Here is an 8,811-nt window from a genome sequence, read left to right on the forward strand (position 1 = left end):
AACCCATGTTGCTCATCCAGCAGCACTTGCTTCTCCTCTATTGTATCCTGTAGGTGGTTCAGGATACACCTCTCCATGACCTTGTTCAGTGTAGGCAGTAGACTGATGGGCCTGTAGGACGAAGCAGCTTCCTGTTCTTGCCTTTTTTGGGTACCAATACCATTATTGCCTTCTTCCAGGTGGTCGGGAAGTATTGAAGGTCCAAAATTCCATTTTCCACTGTGGTAAGGTCCTCAATAGCTGTTTGCGGTAGCTTTCTGAGGACTTCGTTTGTGATTCCATCATACCCAGGAGCCTTTTTTCTCTTGGCCCCCTTGGCGATGTTCTGGATGACCTCTTTGGTGACTCTTCTGGCTTTGGTGGGCTGCCATTTTTGGAGATGAGCGGCTACCAGCTCATTAACTATCCTCTCTTGTTCTGGGTGATCAACCAGGTTTTCCCGGAACTGGAGCTCTAGGTGGGCGGCAAAGGGCTCAGCTTTTTCCTTGGAATCCACAGTGGTGATGTCGTTTTCTTCGATTGGTAGTATTGGCTTCCTTGGTCCTGCTGTGAGGCACCTGGCCAGCTTCCAGAGTTCGCTTCTTGACTCATCAGCCTCTATTTCGTCCATGCGATCCTTCCAGAGTTGCGATCGAAGGATTTTCATGTCTTCCTTGATCGCATTCTGAAGGCGGTTGGCTTGTCTCTTCAGGTGTGTCACGAAAAGATATTTCGACATCTCATTTAAACCATTGAACAGAAATACAACGGAAAGTTCAAATCTGTCGCATCATCTAGTGGCGGATACGGTGCTAACCGCTGAAGTGCTTTTACCATGCAGGAACAAGCGTACAATTCCCTGTGCTTTTCACATTTCTTTAAATATTCTGTCCCTGAGTTAAATTAAGTGTAATTAAAAGTGAGGCACTATGAGTTATAACACAAAACCTAGCAAACGAAATAAAACATAAAACTGGAACCCATATTTGCATATCTGTACCGGTTCTTTGGAGACAAGCTTCAGATGAGCTTCATGTAAAAGTAAAAAGCCGCCCAACATATTCCCAAAGTTTAAAAATTTCTTGTGAAGAAATCAATGGTTTGATGGAATCAAATCCACACTATCGGTAAGCTTTGCAACATTTGGTGTGCATGTTGTGTTAATGCTGTTTTATTTTCACTAGTATTTCTCAAACTGTATTTATGTTCGTACATCTCTTTTTTCAATATTGTTTAGTTTGTCCTATATATGAGTCCTAAACAATTCACTTCACATTTCTTTCTTCACATTCACTTCAATTCACAGTATTTGGTACATCCATTCGGTCAGTTTTTTGTTTTAGTTTGGGGAAACATTCAGTGATAAGTTGTTTTTTGTTTTTGTTGTGTTTTTGTCATGTTGTGTGGTTTTAGTATTTGATATTTTTTATTGATTTCTGGAATATATGGTAGTGATATACATACATATATGTATTGTTTCATTATTCCTGATTATTGTTATATTTAGTTGAGTTGTAAATTTTGTTAATTCTTCGATTTATTTATTATCGGTTCAGAAATTTTTTTTGGGTAGTTATAATTAAGAAATATGTTTCTCATTTTTTTTAAATTTTCTTGTCTGTAATTTGGGTGTGATAATTTTATAGCTCTATCCGTTATTAAGTGCAGTTATTACGCTTTTATATTAGTTTTTTATTAGCTTTTTTTAGTTTATTAGTTTTTATATTTTTGGGGTGCATATGAATTATAGTTTAGATACCTTCCTGACCAAACTTCTTTTATATACCAATTTGTTCTTATTTCACCTGAATTATCATAATTTGCTGTTATGTCTAAAACATGTATGGATCGATTTTTATCCTTTTCCATTGTAAATTTTATAGTGTCGTGAAAATTGTTGAATTTATCTAGGGTATAGTGAATTTTATCTTTGGGTAAACACATTAAGCATACACAAATCGTTTTGGTTGTATTTATTGTTTAAGGATTTTTCTCTATTTATAATTTTCTTATTGATATCGTTTATTTTGGAAAAACAATCACTCTGCATTATATTTAAAACTAGCATATAAAACACATTTAGTACTTTCAAATAATTTTCATTATTTGGCTTTCTCCCAAAATTAAAATCTCTCCTCCTCACCTGAATGAATGTTGGTACAAGTTTTAAGTTTTTGCATCTAGTTAAAAAACCATTTTCGGTTCTTCTCTCTCGCTAGCTTAGCCCTGTTTTTTAGTGCTCTTATCGCAAAAGAAACATCCTTTCAAATTCCAATGGCAAATTTAATGAAATCACAATGGAACGATCATTTTACAGAAAAAACATGTGCAAATTTACTGTGTTTTAGAAGATTGCACCTCATTCCTACAGAAGTCCGCTTCATGAAACCAAATGGAATTGATGTGGTGGTAAACTATGGGTAGCCCAGTTAGAAGCAAGAAATATATATTCCGATCATCAACCTCTCGACCCAAATGAAATTTCAAAATCTGAATTGCTAAGACTTAACACACCCATGACTTTACCATGTATGGAAGTGCCAGTTTCGCTACTTTAATGTTTACGTTTATTGAACAGCTATTCGCTAGAATGCCATTCGGTGTACGCATTTTTCATGGATAACTTGCAGATTTTTGTCTTTCCTCGAGTCAGCATGATATTGAATGACCGAAATGCACAATCCCCCAGTCAACAAAGGAAGAACGCATTAACAAAAAAAATAATGAGTACTTGACACTGTTTACCGTGGAATGCAAGGTAAATTACATTAACGGTTAAAAAGATTTCAAAGAAATTTCTAAGCGCGTATTATGTCATCAGATTGTGCCTTTTCCCAAGTCATTTTATGCTTGGCTGATGCTAATCTTGATTAGTTAATGCTTATGGGTGTAACTGACGCATATACAGGATGATGATCTGGTGCGATACCGGCATTGGAATTGCTTGGCTGAATAAGGGCGCGGTTACCATCTTCAGCAAAGTCCCGATTTAAATGAGGTTAATTAATTATTAAATCATTATCAGCGCTGAAGGCCATAACCTAGACTTGAAATTTAATAAGGTGTGTTGCAGAATGAAGCACAAACTATTTAATGAATCGAATTTTAATAACCATTTAAAGCGTACAAGGAGTTTTAAAAATAAACGCTTATCAATATAGGAAATTTATACGCTTTGCAGCGTAATGGGCAATGCATTCGTCTTAAAATCCTTTGCTGCCCATAAGGAGATTAAAAATATTCATTTAAAACAAGAATTCCCTACATAAAGTTCTCCTCTATTAAAAAATCTGCAAATTACCACGACTATTCCACTATTTTGAAGAAACTTGCAAAAATTTGAATAAAATTGCATTTGAAATTTTGAATTTTGCAACAAAAATACAAAACACTTCCAAAACAGCGTGGAACGTCCAATGTTTGTCGAAAAGACTTGCTCATTTCTCGCAACTTAGTCATTTTATATCTTTCTAAAATTTCGCAGAACTTTTGAAGCTTTCTAAATGCTCTTATATGCCTAATTCTTCATCTTATATAAACTACACAAAACATCGTTCAAAGTCCCACTTTCAAAGGCGTGATTAAACAAAAAGAATTCCTTACACATACAATCGCTTTATTTCATTGCATAATGGATTTTAAACTAGTCTTTTAATGTGGTCCATCATTAGAAAGTCATCAGGTAAAATAAATGCCAACACAATTAAGGAAAACCTGCAATTTAAGAGATACTAAAACATTTAATAATATTAATATCTTCAGGTAATGCTGCTGCCGCTTAATGATCAATTTCAAGCTTTCATTTCCTATATTGCAATAATATAAAGGCGGCTCAGAGAAAAATAATTTCGCTTTGTGGTTTCACGTCTTCCTTTCGCAAAGAACATCACGCTTTATTAATGCCAAGTGTTTATACAACTATTCAGTTGATTCGTGTTTCATTGCTCTCATAATTTCACTTCTTCATCTCTTCACTCTCATTGAGGACTAGTGTTTTAACAAAGTCTAATTTATCTAATTAGCTACAAGATATTTCAGAGGTAAAATTCGCAAGAATGGCGATTTGGTAGGAATAATTGACATTTTTTCACATTATACCTTTTGGGATTAAGATTTATAAAGGTGCCAAAAGTCGAGAAAATTTGACCAAAAATCAGCTCCAGGATAAATTCAACAGGGGTTTTCCTATTAAATTTCAGAAAACATAATCTCACATTTAGATCCACTTTCGAACAAGTGATGTTTCCAGACGGAAACATTTGAACTTTATTAGTGGAAAAATGGAAATATCGAACTTCTCAATTCTCTTCTCTCCATCCTCTTCTATGCACATTTTATCAGGCTTTCATTTTAATTGGTAAATAGTGAAGTGGTAGCATTTGAGGAGGCTTTCGAGACCTTTCCGTTTCGAAAAGTTTTATTAGCAAAAGGTTCACTAGACTTTCTCTCAAGTAGATCTTGCGACTAATGTGACAAAATATGAAAATTTAGTCCATTTCTTCACCAAACTAAGTTGGGTTCAAGACAAAAACCTCTCCTGTAGCTCACTTAGTATTCACTAAAGAAAAAAGGAAAGCACGAAATTTTTGTGGCATTTGGCCGATTCTATGCAACATTGTACTCATATTTTCCATTTTAATTTTGACATATTTACGTGTTTTAAATGCAACGTTTTTGGAATTTTGTCGACAACGGCTTATGTTAGGAGTTTGAAAATGTCATCAATCGACGCCTTAAAATAGTCTGGACATTTCTTAAATAACACATTTTTCGATTAAAAGCTTTATTTGTTAGTCACTGTTCTCTATTGCATCGCATACCAACCGCTTCCACCTGTTTTATTGACATGTGATCATGCACAAATCCAAACCAGTTCAATTAGGCGAAGGCCAATTACGTAATCTAGATAACGTTATAAACACACATTCTTTGCATATATAAGTTGTTTTTTTCAATCAGCATCAGAGACATAATTAAAAGCAGTGGCCTGCTTGAAACCTACCCGAGAAAGTTTTGAAAAGCTTCTTAACTTTATCTACGTAATATAACAACACTTTTGTGCAACAACACAAAGTTAAACAAGTCAAGTTAACTGAAAACATTGAACTTACCCGCGATCACTTTGAAACCCTCAAACCCTCTGGAAATATATAAATATATATTATATGAAGCTTAATGCTTACTTTCCATTACTTTCGCAGATATTACAGAGAACGAACTGGAGGTTGGTTGCCTGTTTAATTACCAATCATGCTTAGTATGCTAATGGTGGATTGTTTTCCATATGGGCATGTTATATGAGCAATATTAATGCCATATTTAGTGTTCATTTAGTGACGCCCATTTCGCATGGAAAGGATATGCTTTATATTAAAGTAAAAAATCAAACATTTTACCGAACGTTAGCATATTCTTTAGGCCGTGAATTTTTCCAGCAAATCATATGGTATGGAAACCTCAAAACATCCAGAAATATATCATAAATTGATATATTTCTTCAAATACCTATTTTGCCGCTATGAACATTACAAAATACATTTCTTGAAATACTTATTCTGCATTATTGTTAAAAAATGTTTTCTTCCGAATGGTGTCGCGTTGACATCCGGAGAAAGGTTGTATGATAATTAACACAACGAAATCCACTATTAGCTTATAAAAAGTCGCCCATAACACACTGTTGGTTGCAGCTTTCCCTTTCACGAAAATTCCTTTCGAACCATAATGTGTCTCTTCAATTGTATCCACATATAAATTAAGTGCCCAGATTGAAATCGCCCTATGCGGAAATGAAGAAATTATTTATGCAAGTTGCGTATTAAACTCGTTCTTCCGTTGCTTGGCCAATAATCATCAATTACGACACATAAAAAACATGATTTACGGTAATTGGCAACTTTATTATGCAATTATATTTATTCTTTTATTAGGCACGAGCTTGAATTAATTATATGGTGCGATTTTTACGAGCTGATGTTAAATGCACATTAGATAAGCCCTGTGGAATGATCAGTATAGACTTAAATGCAAAGAATCGAAAAAAATTTAAGTTCATATTTATAAAAATAAATAAATTCTACTCAATTTTGTACATTGTACGTACCCAAAAAAAAACATCCATATGGAGGTAATGGACATGAATATCAGTTTCAAAAACCGACTTTTAATTAATTTATAATTCTGCTTAATGTTTAAAACTGAACTTGTAAATATCCAGAAACTTCAGACTTATTTTAGTAAATCTGCAAAAACCTTTGATGAACAAAACCGTTTTTTATAAGCAACGTATATATTTTTATGCCGATTGAAAGCCTTGACAAATAATGAAATCTTATTGAATATGTATTAATTTGAATATAAATTACCTAATAATATTCAAGGCAATAAATACCTTCATATATTAGGTTTTTAGTTAAACAGCATGTAAAAATACATGCTTTCAATGAATATCACTTGAAAAATGAAAATTGCTCAGTTTTCATTAACTTTTTTAAAACTTTACTCTGAATTTTAAAGGGACTAGCATTATATATTATAGAAAACGGTAAAAATAGCCCCATTAGAAAAAAAAAGAATGAACTCTAACTTTGATGCTCATGATCAAAGTCGTAGATATTCCAATAAATATAGATTAAATGCAAATAACTACATTTCCGAACGAGCTCGAATATTCAAATTTTGCAAATTTGAAATGCAAATTAAACTTTTAGGTCCGTAATGCATGCGGCCGTGGTTAATAAAAAGAGAAAGTAATTTATAAATAAATTTAAACAAATAATGACAAAAACCCAACATATTATTCATACCACGAAATGTCTTTTTGCGATATATTTCTTTTCGGTAGTTGGAGAGAATCTTGTTATCAAGTGCAAACTCGCTCGAATACCAGATAATCTAAAAGAATCTTTGACTCAGTTTTAAAATTATGTGGCATTAGCTCACGATGAACTAATAAAATGGGTGCGTTCTTAACATTACAATTGCTTTCTGTTACACGCTCCGAAGCATGCTAAAATTATATCCAATTTAATATAGTCTGTTAAGTGCATTAAGTAGCACCATTTGCTAACTTTCCGTTTGTTTACCTAAAGAACCCAACTGGGACAAAGGAATGGCTCATTCTAGATTAACTTTAGAAATCGGACTTTTTTGTAGTTAATTTTTATCAGGACACAGTTGTCTAGATTCAAAGAATCTACTAATTGAAGCCACAGTAAATTTAGTTGAGGTAAAGTCGAAGGCTGCTTTGAATGACAATTGAACTGTATTCGATGGAACACTGATGGAACATAATTGGGGTACCGAAAGCAATTAGTTAAACTAAAACGTGAAAAAATTATTATGTAAAATAATTGTAGTTAATAATTCCAATAGGCTCTTGACAGGAAACAAATGGTTAGATAATCACCTTTTTTTGAATAAAATTACCATTACGTAATTTATTGTGTTTTTGTTTAATTAAGAGTCGGGTGCTTAGCATTAAAGTTCATCTTTTTTCTCGCTGTTGGGTTCCTTCCGCTGTTTTATTTCTCGCTATTAAATATTGAATGCTGTAAATTACAAAACGAGTAATAATTCGTAGCCAAAGCATCTCTATAGTTTTCTGATTGGAAGATTGTCAACATTAAATTAGCAAAATGAATTGAAACTTTGGAAAAATGAAGTCTTCATAATTCAACAAGTTCAAGTAAAAAAAAATTAAGAACCAAATCCGGCAACTCATGTGGTCGAAAATAACGCTATAATTGCAAAGAAGTTATATACTATCTATTTCTCAAACTGAAATGAAAATTAGTTACCGATTGACCATAATTTCTTCGTTGCTAGCAAAACGTTAAAATATACCGAATCAGTTCAATATCACAACATCAAACTCCGTTAGTTGCACTTTAAAACTTTAACATTTTTGTTAACAAATGTCAGTGAAATTTCTAACAAAACATTTTTTAACAACAAAATTAAACAAAAATCTCAATACATTAAAAATTACATATATTTCATGTCTTACTATGCGAAACCTATGATAACGAGCATTTTTGTCATCATTTTCCTGTATAATCCGAACTGGAGGTTGGGAGACATTTATTGACGGCCTAAAGAACAGAAATTTTTGTTTCTATTGCTAAATTGCAACTTTCACGTAGTAAATTTCTGAAAAGAATATTTTATGAAATAAAGGTATACATACCAAGGCGTCGAGTGTGGTGAAGAGTCCCAATAAACAAAAGAAAATTTAAGAACGAAACGAAGACAAGAATTTCAAAACGAACTGCAGCTATAAGGGCGTTTCATAGAAATGATTCAAACTTGGCCATGAGCTTAATCTCAATTTTAAATTGTAATAAAAACTTTAGGTTCAACTATTCAATTTCAGAAATACAGAGAAAACGTTTCATATACTGGGTGTTTCTCTTTGAGATGTGTAAGTCAGCTTTAAACTAAAAATGTGTCCTCAATATATATAAAATGAGTAATTTTTTAAATTGAAGCAAGATTTTTCAAAATGCTTTGATATTTTCGACATAATTTCAAATTTGAGGAACTTTTTGTTATGACTACGCTTGAGCCTCGATTCATACAGGGTGGTTTTTTAGTGCGATAGAGTCCATTATTTCCGTTGGTGTTGAACTTGCGAAAAATAGTTTCATATAAAAGCTGTTGACGCACAAAGTGCGCCCATTTTAAAAATATCTTGTATGATACAGAGTGTATCAGAAAATATACAATTAATTTTTAGATAGTGTTAAGCAAAATTTTAGTAAAATGGCGATAATCTGCCAACGTCGCAAGTAAGAAAAAAACCATTTACGGTGCTTATGCAGCGTTTCAAGG

General features: G+C 33.0%; 1 protein-coding gene across 3 annotated transcripts in view; it reads right to left on the bottom strand.

Moving 5' to 3' along the window:
* LOC109534564 (D-beta-hydroxybutyrate dehydrogenase, mitochondrial) overlaps positions 1–8,811 on the bottom strand; it is a 64,125-nt gene that overhangs the window by 4,554 nt on the left and 50,760 nt on the right. The window contains exon 1 of one of the 3 annotated variants that reach the window (XM_019900288.2): positions 5,091–5,179. The exons of the other annotated variants lie outside the window; for them this stretch is intronic. The gene's annotated coding sequence lies outside the window, so the exon portion shown is untranslated. Of the gene's footprint in view, positions 1–5,090; positions 5,180–8,811 lie in introns of those variants that run through there. 3 annotated transcript variants of the gene reach the window in all.

The sequence above is a fragment of the Dendroctonus ponderosae genome, unplaced genomic scaffold, assembly GCF_020466585.1.
Source record: "Dendroctonus ponderosae isolate FM_Combo_2020 unplaced genomic scaffold, Dpon_F_20191213v2 Dpon_F_20191213_1, whole genome shotgun sequence".
NCBI classification, from domain to species: Eukaryota; Metazoa; Arthropoda; class Insecta; order Coleoptera; family Curculionidae; genus Dendroctonus; species Dendroctonus ponderosae.